Source organism: Sciurus vulgaris (genome assembly GCF_902686455.1).
Source record: "Sciurus vulgaris genome assembly, chromosome: 9".
NCBI lineage: Eukaryota > Metazoa > Chordata > Mammalia > Rodentia > Sciuridae > Sciurus > Sciurus vulgaris.
In genome coordinates this window covers 11,929,861-11,950,877 of record NC_136469.1, presented here as the reverse complement: position 1 = coordinate 11,950,877, position 21,017 = coordinate 11,929,861, and positions in this window count along the sequence as shown.

Genomic DNA, 21,017 nt, shown 5'->3' with positions numbered 1-21,017 from the left:
GTGGCAGGAATTCCTGCGCTCACATAGTGGTTTGGGAGGATGGAGAATGAGCTTGTAAACTGGTCTGATGTAATGGAGCTCCCAGGGCTTCTCACATAGACACGTGTTACTATGCCATCTCATTTCAAAATTTGCACATTGATCATGAAGGAATTAATGTCTGAGATCACTATACTTTTATGTTTCTTACTTTGGGAATTAGGCTTAATAGAATCTTGGAAATATTTTAGGTAATATTTAATCTGAAAAAAAAAGTCTAGAAAATGCAAGTTCTGAGATTTACTTTTAAATAGTGTGTTTTCAGGTTTGCTAGACATGTGTTTAGCAATCTTGGGCCCAACCTACCTGCATTCTTGATTTAGATATTTCAAGACATTTGCTTTTACCTCTGTTGGACAGTTATCTGTTATAATCTAACAGTCTATTAACTTGTCCATGTGCCTTGTGTATCTCAAAAGTGAGGACAAATATTGATATAAAACATATACCAAAAGTCAGAAGCAATATTTTAATGGCTGCCTTCATTTTGTCTTTCAGGGGTGATGAATAAAAACAATAAAATCTTGCCTTGTTGTAACCAAAAAAAAAAAACAACTCTGTGTTTCATTAAGACTTTTAGGAATGCTCCTTAAGTTCAGATGGAGTTTTGTTCTGGTAAGAACGACATATATTGAAAATATCATAAATCAACAAGCACTTGGAGTATCTAACCTGCCAAATGACATACCTTAGCAACACAGTAGACTATAGAGTGTCATTTTTTTGACTCTGATTGCATGGCCTCTGCTTGCTATTCTCATTTTGTATTTTAAATTTAAACGTCAAGATGACATTGGTGTAGTTAAGATTTTTTTTTAAAGCATTTCAGAAATCAAATGAAAATAAAGCAAAAACAGGCAATAGTATTAACATCAAACTGACAAATTTCTGCACTGCAAAACCAAAGAATCAGAAAGGTGAAAAAGTAACCTATAGAATGTGAGAATATATTGCCATTCTGCATATCTTATGAGGAGTAAATATTCAGGATATGTAACAATCTCAACATGTCAATAGCAAGAAAACCAAATGATCTGATTTAAAATGGGCAAAATATTTGGAAAGTTATTTCTCAAAAGAAGATATATGAATGGTCCAGGAGGTGTATGAAAAGTTGTTGGATATCTCTGATCATATCAGGGAAATTAAAATCGAAGCAATTAATGAGGTAGTTGAGGAGTGGTTTAAAAAATACAAGAAATAGCAAATGGTAACAAGGACATGGAGAAACAGGCAAGCTTATACACTGTTAGTGGAAATATGGAAACAGCAAAGAGGTCCTTCAGACACTAAGAACAGAACCACTGAGCACATATACAAAGGTATCAAATCAGTATGTCCAAAAGGCATCTGCATGCCCCTGTTTCTTGAAGTACTATTGACAGCCCCCAAGATTTGGAATCAAGTTTCAACAACAGAAGAATGGATAAAGAAACTGTGACATACATGCACAATGGAATACTTTTCAGACATACAAAGGAGGAAACCCCATTATCGGTTGACAGCATAGATAGAACTGGAAGTCATTATGGTAATAGAAATAAAGCAGACTCAGAAAGTCAAATAGCATGTGATCTCACTCATATGTGAATTCTAAAGCAGTCATCTACATGGAAAAAATGTAGTGTTTATCAGAGATGGGAGAGGCCAGAAGAGAGCAGAATGGGGAAGTGGTTGGTCATTGGGGACAATGAAAGGTGGACAGGAAGAATAAGCCCACGGGTTCTCTTGTATAGCAGGAAGAATACGTGGAACATCAATACATAGTCCAAATTGCTAAAACGTTTTTCAAGGTTTTCACCACAGAAAACGAAAAATGTATGAGGGAATGGGTATCATAATTGCCCTGGTGTGACTACTGTTTAAGGTACATATGTACAGGTCATCCTTAAATAAGTATAGTTACCATGTGTCAATAAAAAAATCTGATGATAATATGTATATTTATATTTTATTTCAAAGATTATGTTCACCTTCCGTCTGCTATATATACTGTTTTTCAATTTATTTTTCATTGCTTGAATGAAACAGTATGTTCCTTTTTTCTAAATACAGCATAAGCCTAAAATTAAATTTTTACCACGATTCAGGCACATTTGAATAATTTGAAGTAAATACTGTACACTGCAGACCCAGAGGACAATGTTTTTGCTTTTATTTTCTTTATCTTGATTTATCCTTAGTTCTGCTTTTTTTGTCTCTTTATCTTTCTTTTTATTTTTATTGTTTTATTATTTTATTTTTACAGACTGCATTTTGATTCACTGTAGACAAATGGGGTTTTTAGTTTGTATTTTTAAAATAAAGTTCTAGATGAGTAATCTATAGTCAACATACTTAGCAATTACTCAAAATCAGTATTCTTTACGTGCCACTTAAACAGGGCTTAATTCACTTTATAAGCCTAAAATACTACTGAGCCATAAAATTTTCCAAGGGAAAAAAATCACACTGTAATCAGGATGATTTTTTAAAAATTTTTTAAAATTCATGTATGTTTCAGACATATTTATTGTACACACCATGACTTAAAGTGTATATAACTATCAAATGGCTAAATCCAGCTAATTAAAACATGTTGCCTTGAGGTTATCATTTCTGTATGGTGACACTTCATAGCTGCTCCCTGCATTTTTTCAAGGATGATACATATTGTCATTACCTATCTTTACTATGTAGTGAGATGGATCCTGGATCTAACCCTGGGTTGATCCTTTGACCAACATGTCTCTTCCTTCCCCCTAATCCTTCCAGTCTCTAGCACCTTCCATCAAAGACTATCTCTATGAGGTAAACTATTTTTCTTAACTTCACATAATGATTGAGAGTATATTGTACTTGTCTTTCTGTTTCTTGTTTATTTCAGTTCATACAATGTCCTCTGTTATCAATCTTACTGCCAATGACAGAACTTCCTTTTTCAACTGAATAATATTCTATTGAATGTATTTAGCACACTTTATCTGTTCATCTGCTGATGGACACAGGCTGATTCGGTGTCTTGACTGTTGTGGCAAGAGCTGCAATGAACATGAAGAGTGCAGGTGGAGACAGAATTAGACAAGAGAAGTGTTTCATCTGAATGAAGTCTTAAGAAAATGTAGGAAAAGAACAAAGAACAAGGTAATTTTAGACATTTGAATGATTTCCAACATATAAAAGATATAAATTTAATTATTTTACATATTCAAATAACAAAGGTTAGACAGAATTTTTTAATTTCATTATTTTATTTTACTTTTGGTACTGAAATAGTAGGTTACACTACCACTGAGCAACATCACCAGCCTGTTTTACATTTTATTTTGAGACAGGGTCTTGCTAAGTTTCCTAGACTGGCTTTGAACTTGCCATTCTCTTGCCTCGGCCTCCCAAATTGCTGGCTTTACAAGCTTGCACCAAAACTCCAGGCTACAATTTACTTTTAATAAAATACAAAAAAAATAAAATCATAAAATTCTTAAAATTCATGCATTACCTGAAAGAAATCAGACATGTGTCTTAGCATTGTTCACATAGTCCTGAATCAACTGTATGTTTATATTTATGCATCTTGGTTTTCTTTCCTTTAGTTGAATATAATATTTCAAACCATAAACTGGAATAAACTAATCTAACAGCATTTTTTTTGTGCTGACATGCTTCTGGTGAGTTTAGATATATCATTAAATAAGATAGAGATTGCAATAAAACAAAAATAATAATTCTAAAAGGTAAAGATTCTAATAGTGAAATACTTAAGAGAGGTTAGAGTTGGTGACACTGATATTGCATAATAAATCTTAGTTGTAAAATGGATGAGCAATTGTAACGATAAATGCTATTCAAAATTCAGTAAACTAATTATTTTGAACATTTCAAATGTCATAAAGTTTCAAAAATAGAATTTTTGAACTTGAAAATAAAGTAAAAATGCAAACACTGAATGTATTACATTACATCTAACCTACTTTAGATTTAAATGTGTTATTTCATACATATTATATTTTGCTATTTTCTAAAGATACCAATATTACTTGTGAAAACAAATCTAATTTTTAAACAAGAAATTAGTTCACATTATCTCTTAATTATGGAAATTTTTAAAAATGGAATTTAATTTTCTCCCTCTTCTCCATCAACAAATTTTGTCTTCTTTTACATTTTCTAGACTTTTGCCCATTTTTCTAACCTGGATAATATAGGACTGAAATGATCAATCAAATATCATATTTTCTGATAAGTCATTTTAATTTTGAAAGGGAACAAGCTGAAATTCACACATTTGTCTGTTAATTTATTAAACTCATGCTGACATTTATACAAACAATAATAATTTTACACAGTATCAGATTTTAAAAATTAATAAAAAGTAAATAGGCATAAATAATTATAGAAAAAATATAGGAAGAAATTGTATTATTTATTTATTTATTAGTAATGTTTTAACACTAATAATCCTATGTTTCCCTGGCATTTTAATCCATTGTGGAGGAGGTTGTATAGGAATCACTTTTCGTAATTTTGTTTTTGAAATTTTATCTTGGAGTTTCTCCATCTTTTCTGTATATTCTGAGATGCTATATTATTAAGCTTATACGATTTAAAGTTATATGTAGTTGATTCAATTATAATTTGTATTATGTACTTACATAACTTTTATATACTATTTTCTTACTTCTATTAGATACTAATATCATTTTTCTCTTAGATACTAATATTATTTCCCTGATTCCTTTGTTTCATTTTTTTCTGTTACAGTATTTTATTTGATCCCTGCATATAATCACAGTTATTTCTTTTTTAAATAACATATAGTTGGATATTTTTTTACAAATTCACAAGATTTTTTCTTTTCATTGAAGTATATATTTATACTTAATTTATTTGCTAATATTTAACTAAAACTCCAATTTTATGTTGTGCTTTCTCACTTAGACAGTTTTCCTTTTCTGTTGTCTCCACTTATATTTAATTTGCATTACTCTTTTCATTTGGTTATTGTCTTTTTGAGTTTGTGATGTCTGTTAATGTTTAAAAATAAATTTAGAAATGTGTAAAGAACTTATAAAATTTGAATTTAATATATTTCTTTAACTTTTTTATATAACCAAATGAGCTTAAATGTTATTTTCATTAACCTGCTCCTTTTATTTCACCTTGATTTGTTTTTATTTCATCATATATCATTATTTCTCTCTTACAAAGTAAAATTCATATTTTTGTTCATAATTCTTTTAGTATTAAAATTTTTTCATATTAATCACTCACATTTTGTCTAAACAAATGCACACATGTATCCATTGGAGTTTCCTCAATGTTGGCTTCTGGTGTCAGTTGTTCAAAAGTTCAGGTTAATATACTGGTTTTTAAACCGAGATTGGTATTTATTTCCTTCCATCACACTTATAATATTGCATAAATACAGTGTGGACAGTATCATATGCACAGCATATATCTTTGTATATATATCATATCCTCCTGTGGGGACTGGAAGACGAAGAAATGAAGGTCCGACTGGGATTAAGAGGTCAGATAACAGCGGAGTATGATCTGAAATATGAGCAGGGATTTTATGTAAAAATCGTTGCAATAAAGTCAATAGCTCCCTAAAACTAATGAAACACCCTCTGAAGGTAATAAGAAATGGCAATATTTAAAGGGGCTCCTGTGTTTGCTGGATTTCTGCTACATGAAAATCAGCTGTTCATCCAGCACCAAGGTCACCTTCTCTTGAGGGAACAAGCAGCAGAGTGCATGATGTGGAAGGAGTCCGGAGCACAGGAAGTACTCTACAAATAATCTATCGACTACTCAGTTCAATAAGAGGAAGCAAATTGCAAAATATGAAAATTATGAATTTATAAAATATAAATTATAAAATTAAAGCATTTTGGGCTGTTTTAAAAATATATCTCCCATCAGTTTCGTCACTGAGTGTGGGTTTTTGTGTGTTTATTTTGCCTTCATTTCACTGGGCTTCTTGAAGACATACATCAGTGTCTTCCATTTTTTCTGGAGACTTCTAAACCAGTAAGTATTCAAACACTTCTTCATCCACATTTTCTTCTGGAACTCTATTTAAATATGCCTTGTATAACCAGCTCATCTCTTCAGTCATGTGCTCTTCTTTATTTCCGCCTTTGTGCCTCATGGTGGGGAATTCTGTTTCCTCTTTTTCCCAGTCAGCTTCCAGATTTCCAGTGCTTTCATGAGTAGTAGTGTCCAAAGCATTCCTGTGCTTGTGTCCCTGCTGTTTTATTTCAATCATAATATTTTCACTTATTCTTTAAAATTTATCATTTTTTTCATGTTAAAACTGCTAGAGCATATATTTTTAAAACTTGGCAATATTTTTAACTTCTTTTTATTTCTTAAAATATAGTTAAAATACTTGTTTTTCAGTGAGTCTCCAATAACATTTAATTTGCAAGTTTTGTGAAGATTTTTGGTTTTTGTTTGGTGTTTTTCTTGTTATTGTTTTTTGGTTTTTGTTTGTTGGTTTGTTTGCTACTTATTGCTCACCCTGCTTCCTTTCTTTGTGTGCTTCATTAGCTTTGAATGGATGGATCTCACTCAGCCAAAGTTATTTGGGAGGATTTCTGAGTCTTGGAAGGAAGACTTCCTACTTGCAATAGCTAACAAAAAGCCTAAAAATGCAAATTCCTGCTGAAAATATTTCTAAAGAAAAAGAAGATATTTTTTGATTATCTGAAAAAGTTTTACAAACATGAAAACAAATTTTTATGAATATAGTTTTATTTTTATCCACATGCACATAAACCAAACATTCACTAGTTTAACAAAGATTAAAATAAATGTTAGCAGTTTCTTGTTTTGTTTTCTACCAGTTGTGGTCTCCGGAGGCAATAATTTTAAGTTGATTTAGATGTTCAATTTGGATTTTTCCCCTCTATTTCTATTTCTATTTTATTCTATTATTTCTATTTCTATGCTATTTCTTTATATCTTACCTATACACAGTACATAGAAATTTCCATATAAAAGATAGTTTAGCTTTCTTTCAAAGCTCAGTCACTAATACGCCATGACCACTTTTCTTATCTTTCATTTTTTTCTTATTGTTATTATTTTGTTATTTAAATATGTGGTGTCCCCCAAAAGCTCATGTGAGCTCTTATGTGAGACAACATAAGAAAGTTGAGAAGTGAAATGACTGGGTTCCGAGAGCCCTGACCTAACCAGTGGATTAATTCACTGTATGGATTAACTGGGTAATAACTTTAGGCAGGAAAGGGGGCACTGCAACAGGCGGATCACTGGGGTCATGCTTTTTGGACTTAAAATTTGTCCCTTGTGAGCAGAGCTCTCTGCTTCCTAACTGCTAAGTCCTGAACTGCTCTCCTCTGCCATGCCCTTCCACCATGATTTCTGCCTCACCTGGTCCCCAGAACTATGAAGTCTGCTGACTGTGAACTGAACCTCTTAAACTGTGAGCCAGAATATGCTTTTCCTCTTCTATACTGTTCTTGCTGAGTCTTAGTAAGTTTGCAGTGAAGAAAAACTTACTAAAATATATTTACTTAATAAAAAATGCTTGCCTGGTTTTTATTATGTATTACCAAGCACTACCATAATAAACTAACATGAAACAATATAAGACTTCAAAGAAAGCTCTTTTGCAACAGAAATCTTGTTATAAACATACTCTCCTGATAAACATTTCTCTATTCATGGAAATACTTCAGGTGATCTTTTGAAGTCATCTTCAGGAAAATACTCAAGTGATGTGACCTACTACAATATGGATTATTAGTAGTCTCTGGGGCCAGGTATAAAATTATCATACTAGTAACCTGTAAAATTAGGAAAATATTGCATAAAAAAATAGAAATACTATTCATAAATTCTTATTAAAAGTCAAAAAAGTAGTGCTGGGGATACAGCTCAGTTGGTAGAGTGCATGCTTCATATGCACAAGACCTTGGGTTCAATCCCCAGCACCACAAAATACCAAAAAAAAAAAAAAAAAAAAATTCCAAAAGTAATTTTTTAAAGTATCGTTAATCCTCAGATATGTAACCAATTAAAGCTTCACTTGGACTTGTGCCAATGGGGGACACCAGAGGGCCCAAAATCTCTGCCCTCAGATCATGCTATGGCTGCTATTTTCTGAACACATATAACATGAAGAGCTATGAAAATTGATTGTGCAAGCACAGATAGCACAGATCACTATCTTCACCTCCAGTCACTTTTCTTGACGTCTTTGAACACTCTGCCTCTCTGATCCGTAAGTATCCGTATGCCCTATGTTCAGGGATGCAGATTTGAGATTTGCAGTTCTGTCTTCTTATTTGGCTACTGCTTAAATAAATACTTTCTTTTGTGCAAAATTCAGCATTTTCAGTGACTGGCATACTGCACAACAGAAAAACATTGCCCTGGTTTGATAACATAAATACGCCAATTGGGCAACATTTTCTGAATGTAACAAACTCCTCCTCTGGTATGTAGAAACCTGGAACATATCCTTCCTATAAATACTGATATCAGGGTTCAAATATATATTTCTAAGTTCTAGTTCATAGTTCTACTTTATCATTACCTCTTGTGCTTATCAGCTCTACCTCACTGTGACAAAATAACTGAGAAAATCAACTTCAGGATAGAAGATTTATTTTGACTCAGGTTTCAGAGCTTTCTCTGACTCCATTGCTATGAGTCTGTAGGGAAGCAAAGAATCATGGAAGAGAGTCTGTGGTGGAGCAGAGCTGCTCATTTCATGGCTGCTAGTAGGCAAAGAAAGAAGAAGGCCGGTAACGAAATGTACCCTTGAAAAGCAAAACCCCGTGAACTTCTTCACCCAGCAGTGCCCCATGTTCTACCATATTCAAGTATGAACTTATCAGTGGACTAATTCCCTGATGTCAGAACTGTCGTAGTTCAACTGCTCATGAAAAGTCAACCTTTGATTTTTTTAGAATATTCCAGATTTTTTTCCCAAAATATGAAGGAATAAAGACCATGTTAAATTACTAGTCATGGAAATGACTATTTTTATTTTTAGATATATATTTTCTACTTATTCCTTAGGTTGGGAAAGTAATATAGGATATTGTAAGCTGAACATGTATATAGCCTGAAATTCATTTATGTAATCAATTTCACCATCATTACAGTCTAGGTTGTTTGTATTTATATACTGACATTGTTCAGATTTGGAGGATAATTTTGAAATATCTTCGTCAATTTTGATCTTTTATACTATGAACAAAAACATTGTCTATGTCAATAGTGTTCAATGAGTGTAAAGGAAGATCACAGAATACTATCATCAATCTATTTTTAAATCTTTTGAGAGATGGTTCAATATTATAGGCAATTCAAAAAGAATGATGCAACAGTCATGATTTATTTTGTTACTATATCAAACATTTTGGCATCCCATGTGTCCAAGTTTTATATTATTTTGGACTTATTTATAATGTAAACTGAGAAAACTGCTATAGCATGATTAAATCATTCCTGGTATAAAGACTGAGAACAAATTTTCAAGACATAGTAAAACTAAGATTACTAATATTCATGATGTTACTTGGAGTTTTCAAAATGAATCCAATGGCCTATTCCGTAATTGCAAGATTATGAGGTTTTATCCCATTTTAAAAAATTCCTCTATGTTCTTATAAAGAACCTCTCTACAATGACTTAGAGCTGGATATTTAAAATAACTCAACAATAAAGTGCAAGTCTAAACCTGGTTTCAATGAACCATTATATTAATTAAACTACCAGCCATTTTTCTTGGCCTGGGGAAGGTTTTCTTTTGTGGAAAATATATTACAACTTCCTGTCACAAGTCTATGCAATTATTTGCCCTGGTTTAGCAAGAAATGTGGAGTTTCAGGGCTGTCTCAATGGTCTGTGTGCATGCTTTCTGTCTCCATGTGGTGGTCTATGGTATGGGGCGCAACTTAAGAACAGACAGATCACCACTGAGAAGTCCAAATTTGAGTCTTTATTAAGCCATCTGGCTGACTGCCTCACTCAATGCCCCAAAAATGGTTATTGGGAGAATAGCCCTGACCATAGGGTTGCAGGGGTTTTTATACCATAAGTCAGTACATCAATCATAAGTGTCTGTTGCTATGATTCAAAATTACAAACTAACATTATAAGGTCTGGAGTCATTAGCAGAGAGGCAAGTGTGTCAAAATGACTTTGGTACAAACTAAAGAATGGTTACTAACATCTAAACAATCACTGTTGTTAACATGGCACATTGTTTAGGAAACTAGGAATCAAAAAGAGAACAATTTTGCATTATACAAGAATTGCCATTTCGTCATTTTGTGTTGCCAAACATGCTAGGCTAAGCGACTCTTGATGGGTACAGAGGTGGGGCACTCCCATGGGAGAAGCATTTCCCACATAACATGGAGTCTGTTTAGTCATTGCCCATATAGCCTGGCCTATAACATTTCCATGTAGTCAACTGTCAGTCTACTCTAGTCTGTTTTAATGTCTTACAATCTAAAGAGGCTGGATTGTTAAAGTGGTAGAGGAAAAATTTATTTATGTACACAGATAAAAGAAGGAGAACCTGATAAATTTACTGCTTCTAAAAACACATTAGTGGGTCCTTCTCCTTCTGTCTTCGACTTCTACTTAAAGTATCATAGACATTACCAATTTCTGAGCAGCTGCTGAACTTCCATAGCACAAATTGTGTTGCTCCCTGATTTCCAACACAATGCTTGTCCTTGGGAAACTCTTGGTCTATTCTATTTTCTCCTGTTTTGCAAAATTGCATTACTATAATTTTTACTTCTTGACATTCATTGGTCTTACATAACAATGTGCAGTAATGACATTTTTCTGATCTGTCATCTTTTGCTTCAAGTTACAAGTACTTGCTTCATAAAACATAATACTCGAAAAATTTTACAAGGAAAACTTATCAATATCAGTACGGAAAACAAATATCATAGCAAAGGATTGCAATTTTATAAAGGTTTATGGAACATGATTCTCCATATCACTATGCAACAGAAGTGCAATTTTTCTTAGTTTTCAAAATTACATTTATTCTTGCATATGTTTGTAGCAGAAAAATAAGGAAAACATAAAAATAAATATAACTATGGAATTCAAATAATGACACCAGCAAATGAATTTTTCCTAATTTTAATATTCCATTTATTAAAGATTAATATTAACTTTAACTTTCCTTTGCCAATATGGCAATATCTACAAAATAATGATAAATTAAAAAGACAAAATTTCCTTAAAACATGAATTTAAAATGTTGTTCCTGTTCTGAGTCTTAGAATTTCTTCAGTTTGAGCAAATTTTATAAATATTAATTCTGAATGAAACTAAATAACTAGGTAAAAACACATTGTGCATCAATTTGTACGAATGTGCAAATGTTATTTTGAAAAGAAGCAAAACTTAATGAAGATATTTAAGTAAGCCAGAGTCCACTTATGCGATGATTCAATGTTATTAATTAGATGATTTGTTTTTATAACGTAGAGAGCCTTCTCTTTGAGAGTAGCTAGGAAAAAAAAATAAAGTGAAAATGCTCATGTTTATATAATTCCTCTGCTAAGAAGCTTGAAGGTTATTTAGTTACTGTGTATCAATCAATATGAAAAGAGCAGTAAGGTAGAAATGAATGACAGTTACTTTTTTGGTTCGAAGCAAAGGGACTTAACAGAAGAAGAAATCATTCTTTACTCCTTGCTTGAACTTTGAGACTACCTTTTTTTTCATAGTACATTTTTGCCATTGCATGACAGTGCTTGAGATCTACTTATGAATAAGTTGTAGTCTCTTTTTACAGATTACACTTTCTCAAAAAGAGATTAAAAAGATAAATGAACAAAAATCTGTGATAAAATACAATATAGATCTACATTTATGGGATGCTTTAAAACATGCCCATAAATCTTTACTATAAAGGTATAGAAAGCACCAGGCACAGTGTCACATGCCTGTAATGACAGCAATTCAGGAAGCCGAGGCAGGAATATTGCAAGTTCCAGGTCAGCTGCAGAAACTTAATAAGAACCTCAGTAACTTAGACTCTCTCTCAAAATAAAAAATAAAAATATAAATAAAAAGAACTGGGGAAGTAACTCAATGGTAAAGTACACTTGGGTTCTATGCCTAGTACCAAAGTAAATAAATATGTAGATGACTTAAAAGTAGATATTCTAAACTTTGAAACATGCTCTGTTGGCACTATCATTTCTGTCATTATTACATGTGGCATGTACAGATGATATGTAAATGAATTATCATCTCTGGGTCCTAAAAGGACTATTTGTGGACGCACTGAAATTAAAATTTCATGTGATTTTTCATGTGCCACAAAGCATTATTATACAAATATTTTTAATATTAATTCCAAAAACAGTTATTACCTTACAGGATACCCCAAAACTGTGACTATAGACTTAATGCTTGCTTTGCGGGAAAACTATGGCAATAGTACAGCCTTTAGGTAGGAAGTAGAATTGGAAATGAGAGGATTAACAATAGTCCTGAAATTAAATAAAACCTTTTTTCCAGTTAAATTGAGTGGGTTCTGCAAGTGATAAAGTACAGAGTTGGGATATCTTTGAGTATTATGGAGTCTTCAATATACATGGGTGGGTGAAAGATTTAAATGATTTGTAAATATTTACCATCACACCACTGGACGCTACCTTCAAACATTAAGGCACTAAGTTTTATTTTGAAATTTATGGCAGGACTTTTAGGAGCTTAAAAAGGCCTGAAACAATCTGGAATTACTACACACATTATTTCTTTTCTCTAATAGCTAAATTTAGGGCGATTTAAGCATTAAAAATACCACTATTGAAAACAAAACAAACGAACAAAAAAAAAAAAAACGATGAGCTTGGGATAAATTATAAAACCTCAGGTCACCCAGAACGCTTGCAGTTATTCAAATTTAGATAACAACACACTTAAGAGATTAAAAGTAGGGCAAAAAATCATATTTATAATAAAGTTCGCCTTATGGGTTGTTCCACAAAGAACACGACTTTAGGCAGAGAGCATAATAACTGGATAGTTCATTGGAAAGATGAAGAAGAAACTGACAGCCAACTAAACTACAGTGACAAGAGTGTGTTCACTTATAAATGTTTTATATTTATATGCCACTGAAGGAAAAGAGTGTGTCATCACAAAGGATTGGCTATTAAATCCTTATTATGAAGAGATACAACTAGTATAAACCAAAGCAAGTAAAAAATACATAGGACCGGATGTAGTTTCTCAAATGCCCTGAAGAGCAAGTTGAAGACAGTAGACTTGCTGGATGCTGAAGTGATCCATTAAGACAAGTCAAAATGAAAGAAACGATCTTATTTTTAATTACTAAGATAATTAAAAAGGAGTCTCTATGTGATCACTGACTACCCTAACACTCCATCCATAAGGAGCAGCTCAAGCCAAGAAGGGGTGGAATCAGCACTGACACAGAGGTGGCATCTCCCTACCAAAGAGCCAGAATGCCAGGTTCCTCCTATTTCACAGATGCCACGCAGAAGCGGGAGATGTGGTGGAGCAGAAGAAAGGAAGGCTAGAAGTGGGAAAGCACTAAGGAAGAGAGAAACGCATCGCCAAGATTTCCCTTCTCCCAGGATGAGGTGCCCGAGCCTGGATGCAGATGCCACACATGGGATCATGGGCCGGGGGTCCTGAGTCCTCCAATCCTTCAGTGCCCTCCTCAGCAGACCTCAGTGCACCCACTGTGTAGCCAGTTTGCTGTGGGGACAGCGCTTTCCCTTGGGAGGCCTGTGTGATTACCTGTGGACAGAAGGAAAGATCCTGTAGAATTCGGGCCTGGAGTGGTATTCCTTAAATACCACTAGATTTTCTGTCAAGTGGAAAATGCTAATGAAGAATCAAAATAACTCCATGTTGGCAAAAAAATAAGGGCTTAGTTCATGAGTAGTGAAATCTTGTTAGGGAAACCTGGATGATTTATTATAGCACAGAGAAATGGAGGATAAGCCACACAGAAAAAATGGTATCATCACTGTCCACGGCTCAATGACTGGTTATAAAATATATAACATACGTGTGTAGTTCATTCCTGTGTGTCCTTTCCACCTGCAATGTCAGGTACACATTTATTCAATATTTTTCTCTCTATTAAAAATTGGTATTGTAGGTTGGTTGGAATAATTTACAATTTACTATGTATTTTCAGGATAGTATGATGGATGACTGAATCAGAAGGAAAGGACACTATGGGTTGGTATTTTGGAGAAGATCAGTGAATTTGAATTTGTACAAGATAAATTTGAATTATGTTAGAGAGGAAAACATACTTGTTATTGCTACTTTTTTGAAGTTTGGGCTTTAGAACAAATAGGTGAATGAATAAAGAATAATTTTAGAGTTCCACTGTCCATCTCTTTCAGATTGGCTTAGTCTGGTACATTCCAAACTTCTGGAGTTTTGACTAAATATCTGCTCAATTTGGAAAAGGTAGACTAAATTTATAGGCTTGCTGAGAAATCAGGTTTTAGATGTGGACCTACCTTCATGGCAGAAAGACCTGGGGTGGGAAAAGACTTCTGTTCCTTTTTCCTGACAAGTAAATTAACAGGATTATTTACTGAGAGCCACAGTAGCAAAAGGACCAGTTACTATTAGCAACAGTAACAAAAGAGTTCCTAGTCCCCATCTTTGCAGCTGATGACATTTCTGTGTCTTTCAAACATGGTTGTGGCTGGGATTCTATGATCCTGAAGCCGGCAGTTGTAATACATTTTTTTATGCTAAGAGGAAAAACAGAGAGCAATTTGGAGCATGTGCATCTGTGAATCTCTGAAAAGAGGTGACTTACAGGACTGTGTGACTTCCTGGCTGACTTATTATGCTCATTTACATTTACTCTCATATTTAATGGACGATCAGACCACAGCACATGGAGATGGATTCCGTAGGTATGATGGCTGAAAATCTCAGCTACAGAGGATCCAAGATGTATGTGTGGATATGGACTTAAACATTTTTTGGGCAAAATAATATGTAACCTGGAGAATAAAGTGGTGATTCACAATATAGGGGCATAGTTAGAGTCCAGTTAAATTAGGAAGGACTGACTGTTTTCTATTTTTCCTGCATGTTCATTAATAATGTAAGAAACATAAATGATACATAAACTAAAACAACAATACTCAGACTAGAAGGTGGTGAACATCATTTTTAGCAGGAAGAGGAAAATTGCAAAGGAAAGGAAAAGGAGAATTGGGCTGATAAAAAATCGGCATGTAGTATTCCTGCAAGAGAAATGAATGGGGCTCCTACAGAGTTTCTAACACTAATGGTCAAGAGAAAACCAGAATAAATATTTTCTTCTTTCTTTCTTTCCCTCCCTCCCTCTCCCTTCCTTATGTCTTTTCTTTTCCTTCCTCTCTTCCTTTTTTCCTTTTGATAATACATGGTGTATTATAAACAATACTATGAAGTATATGGTAAACTTCTCTGTACAATTAAATTGAAATGTGAATATTTGACCTTCCCAGCTTCCATGTCAGAATAGAGAAGAAAATAGAGAAATCATATCAGAAAAATATAATTAGCTTTCATGGAATGAGAGAAAAAAAAATTGCCTTTCTTGCAATTTTTCTAAAAGTACAGATTTCAAATGGTTAATGCCCCATAAGTTAAGTGAAATTGTTGCATCTTTCTATTCTCTGTGAAAATGTTTCACGTAAGTTTAGCAGTATTTGAACTATTTTGTTCACATGTTAAGTTAATGAGATAGCAATGCTCATGTCCTGTTAGAGCCTGCAGTTCACAGGACACATCCTGGTTCTCTAGTGTCTTGGTCATGGCAAAGGAGCCACCTCCTTCACCCTGTCATTTTCGTGGTGGAACTCCAGGAATTATTTAGAAGCTCAGCCCAGAACTTGCTCCACCGACCTTCAAATAATATATAAAAAGCCAATTCCATATGTCAACTTCTTGTTGGCTCATGTTATATGAAGAGTTATTGTCATCTATCTATACCTGGAAATCGATACATTGATCATGCTGATGGAAAATGTTGAATTTTCTTAAATGAATTGGTTATGTTTCAGTGATAAATTCTATTCTTGAACGTAATTTATGTTGACACAAAAAGAAACACTGAGAAAAGAAAGCAACTGTATATTCATTCCAGCTTTACTGGAGGAACATGTGCAATTTAGTTGAGAAAGAAGCAAGTACTTAAAATCATTAATTAAAGAATTAATGTAATTTAAAATACTTAGTTATAAACATAGGGAGAGGTAACTTAATTTTATAATTTCATTGAGAAACTAAAGAAGCAAGTGCAATGAATAGGATCTTCATATTTACTAGAGACATCCAAATATGCAAGAATGGAAGTGTTCTATATCTTGGTTTGTCAGGAAATACAAAATTATACATTTATCAAGATTAATAATCTGTCTTCTTAAAAATATCAATAAGTTATGCAAGGGAAAAATATATCTTAATAAATGCAATTAGAATGCAATGCATATATGTGTATCTGTCATGACTAATAAAAACCTATAATATTTGATTATCATTTTATATTTTATTAATTAGAATAAACAATAGTCTGATTATCATATTTCAATGGATATATTACTACAGATTTTAATATTCCACTTGAACAAATAAAATGTTGCTAATCTCCTTTCAATTTGTCTTTGGCTTCCAGATGCTACAAATAAAAGGCTAATATGCTGCAATTGTGTATGCCATTATATCATTAGGCTTTAATTTTTTGATCCATTATGAAAAGCAATTTTCAGCTTGAAAAGCAGGGGCATTATTTACAGAATTCTGCTATTCTCTGATATTTGAGTATTATAACAAAACCAACTCTCAAATATGACACCTGAAACAATTATATGCAAAAAGGTTCAAGGAGAAAACATGTTTTTCACGGAGAAAGTATGTTTCCATGATAAAATGTATGACAGATTTCTGCTCCAGATGCAGTAGCATACACTCCTTGGGTCATACAACAATGGAGATTGCAGTGCAGAACACCCCTGCTACTATTTCCTGCTACATTTTGACTGGCTCAGGGTCTTCTGCTGACAGCCTGGCCATCTGGGCAGGAAAATGCTGACCCACTGACTGGGGTTTTAAAGGTCCCCTGTGGGGATGGACTATAGCAATGGCTTGCTTTCTGGGAGGTTAAGTAGAAGTCTCTTGTATGAATGCTGAGACTACCATCTCAAAGACATAAACCTACAGATTACAGAGGCTGAATGAGCCCCACAAAGAACAAACACATTACACCCACCCAAAGTAGTTAAACTTTTGATAACTAAGGACAAAGTCTTAGAAGCGGTCAATTAGAAACAATGCATCTTCTACTATCGAACCAATATTTTTTCAGATGCTATAAGATAACTGCCAACTTTAAATATTACACATGGTAAAACTATGGTAGAGAAATAAAGGATGGATGATAACTTGTTAAACACAAAACATTGAAAACAATGTGTTGCTCACAGACTTGTGCTTACATGTTGGCTAAAGAGATACTTTTGAAACGATTGTTAATGTTGATAATGGATTAGAGTTGTGGATTTTAAAAACTTTCTCAGCAGCTAACAGAATTATTAAACAGAAATTCATCCATCATCAAATAGATCTTGCCATATTCAGTTATCAGGATTATGTAAAACACAAACACTCCCCAGATACACAAACTTCAATTAAATATACATATTATCTATATCAACTGTATCTGCATCTCTGTCTACATATTACTAGCAGAATATGAAAAAAAAAAACTTTTAAAAAACTCATTGTATGAAGAATGTTCATCAAGAATGATGATTACATGCATCCTAAAACAAACTCTGAAATTTTTTTTCCAATTATATCATCTAAAATATATTCTCTCTAACCTTGGTCAAATTAAACCAGAAATCAGTAAAAGAAAGAAAACAGGCAAACTTCCAAGCTCATGGGAATCATGAAACACGAGTCACATTCCTGCGTTACATATGGAGTCTTAAATCTAATTAAAACCTGCAAGAGGTTTTTTGTTTTTTTTTTGTTTTTTTTGTTTTTGTTTGTTTGAAAAGACACATGCAATCTTTAATACGGGAGAAGTAGCCACCACAGTGTTAGGAAGAAAACTTAGTGTACTAAATGCTGTATAGAGATACGACAACAAAAAGTCTCAAGCAATAAACTCTCACAAAACTGAAGAAAAAGTGAAATAAAGTCAAAACAAGCAGGACAAATAAATGAGAAATAACAGAATTTATTGAAATTGAACATTGGAAAAATGTGATCTATAAGACTGGTTCACTGAAAATTATCAATCAATTGATAAACATCTAGCAAAACTGAAAATGAAAAGAGATGACACAAAATTCAGCACCAATTTTTTTTTAAAAAACACTAAGAATCTAATTAAAAAATTGGCAAAAAAATATCAATAGACATTTCACCAAGAGGGATATTCAGATAAATTAGCCATGAAAACGTGTTCAGTATTATTACCCATGAGAGAGATGCAAATTAAATCCACAATGAGATCTTTCTATATATCTGTCAAAATGGTTTAAAAATTATGACAGCAGCAAATGCCAGTGAGGACCTAGTGAAATGCAATCATTCCTCCTTTGCTGATTAGAATGTAAAATTATACAACTATGCTAGAAAATAATTGGCAGGTTTTTTTTTTTTAAAGTAGACATTCAACTATCATATGACTCAGTGATTGTACTCTTGAATAATAAATTCATAGTAATGAAACTTGTGCTTCCACAAAAACCAACACCAAAGTGTGGAGAACAGTCCCATTTGTTTTAACTGAAAATGTCAATTAACCCACGTGAATGGTGAAAGCACACTTGTTACACTAATTTTTTTAAAAGTTACCAATGTAAACACACACAAACACACACACACACACACACACACACACACACACACATGTGCGTGCGCATGCACAAATACCAGAAACCTAAAATATACTGTTGGATTATTAATATCAATATCCTGGTTGTGGCCTTAGCGTGTATTTGAAAGATATTGCCATTTGGAGAAACTGAACAAAATGTAGAAGTGTACATGGGAACTTTTTTTGGGTTATTTCTTTAAAATCCTGTGGATATTCAATTTATCTTAAGAAATATGCAATGGATCAGAAATTATATTGTACCTGTCAGAATTTTCTATCATAACTAAAGGATTACTTTTAAGTATTATTAAACTTGCCTTCATATACAGGTAAGTAGTTGAGCAAGTGAAAAATGTTATATTGAGATTCAGCAGAGCCAAAGAAAGGAATTAGTAAAATATAAGCAAAAATATATTTACTAAATAGCAGCAAAAATAAGCAGAACAGGAAGTGGGAACTGCACAGTAATTAATGTATTGATCACCTATACTCAGAATTTGTTTAGTATCTGTCACTTATTTTATTATAAATAGAAATACTTATAAATAAAACATGTTATCAGAAAGATCTCAAAAACATCAAAACATATTGATAAATATTTCCTTAGAGCAAATACACAAAGCAGTAGAGAATGTAATTTGTCATACATAATTCTAAACCATTTAAGAAATTTGTGTCTTAGTTTAAGAGAAAGTACATTTAAAAGACAGCAACACAGTTTTTTTTTTAAATATCTGATCAAAGATCTTGAGGAAAAAGCATCATAACTTTTAATAAATGAAAATAATGCCTGTGCAAATCACATCCTTGACATGTACAGTCTGTGAAAAATGAGAAGTTGATTCTACTCCCCACAGATTAAATATGAAATTGATAGAGGTCAGGTAGTGAGACATACTGAGGAACTGCTTGTAGGAGTAATGTGGGAAACAACATTAAGATATCCTAGGAGATGGAATAAAATAAGAAGTGTGAGCTTTTGAAGGAATGTGACAAAAGAAGCATTTTGAAATAATTGCTATTTATTCTTGAAATGAACTCAGAGGTGATTCGAACTTTTCAAATTCAACCTGTATACCTTCTCCTGAGCATTCTTGAAGATTCATGACTAAAAATTGTGCAAATGTAATTATGTTGTTATTTCCCAAGCTGATATAAATCAAACAGACAATTTTAAACCTAAAATTGGTAACAACTGTATAATTTCATGAGGATAATTTCAAATCTATTCAAATATTAAAACATTTCTAAATTTAAATTTAAGAATGATGCTTGATCGCTGACCAAACCCAAGTGTTGCTCCTGCTGAACTTTGATATTAAAAGTGAAGCAACTCAGCATTTCCATGTAACACTTGGGAAGCAGAAACTTTTTTTCCCCTCTTAACCTGCAAATAGTCACTCCTATACACTGTCTTTGTATCAACTTCTCTATTCATAAAAAGTTAATTAAACTGACTTTCAAAAACTTAAACAGTTTACCCAGGAAAAAGCCACAGTTAGAAATGGAATCTTCAGACAGGAAGTAGAATCTTTATCACATAAATGCTGTCTTTAGTTTACCATGTTTGCTGGCACTTATCTGGTGTAAAGAGATACCAGTGTCATAAAATAAATTGTGAAGATAGTTTCTGTCTTCACTAAAAATTGTTTTTTGTCTTATTTTATCCTTAGGCTTTATTTTTTATATTTACTCATTTAATTTAACAATTTTGATACCCACTACATGGTGCATAACAACTACCTGATTCTGTTCTGATTTATTTTAAAGCATCGTATCACTAACTTTTCACAAGCTACAATGATTATATTTTGGTCAAATTTATGTTTTGGCTAATTTAATTATAAAAATGTTAATTGGCAATACGAGTATGAAGATCTGGCACCCAGTTCCTTTAACATAGGTATCTCATGTCACATATATGTAATATGCTAAATGCTAATTACTTTCTACATGTGTGCATTACAATGTTTGGAAATTGGAAAGAAAACAGGTATTTTTCTCCCACCTGTAATCCCATCAACTTGGGAGACAGAGACAGGACTATTACTAAGTTCAAGACCAATTTAGCAATTTAGAGAGAACCTGTCTC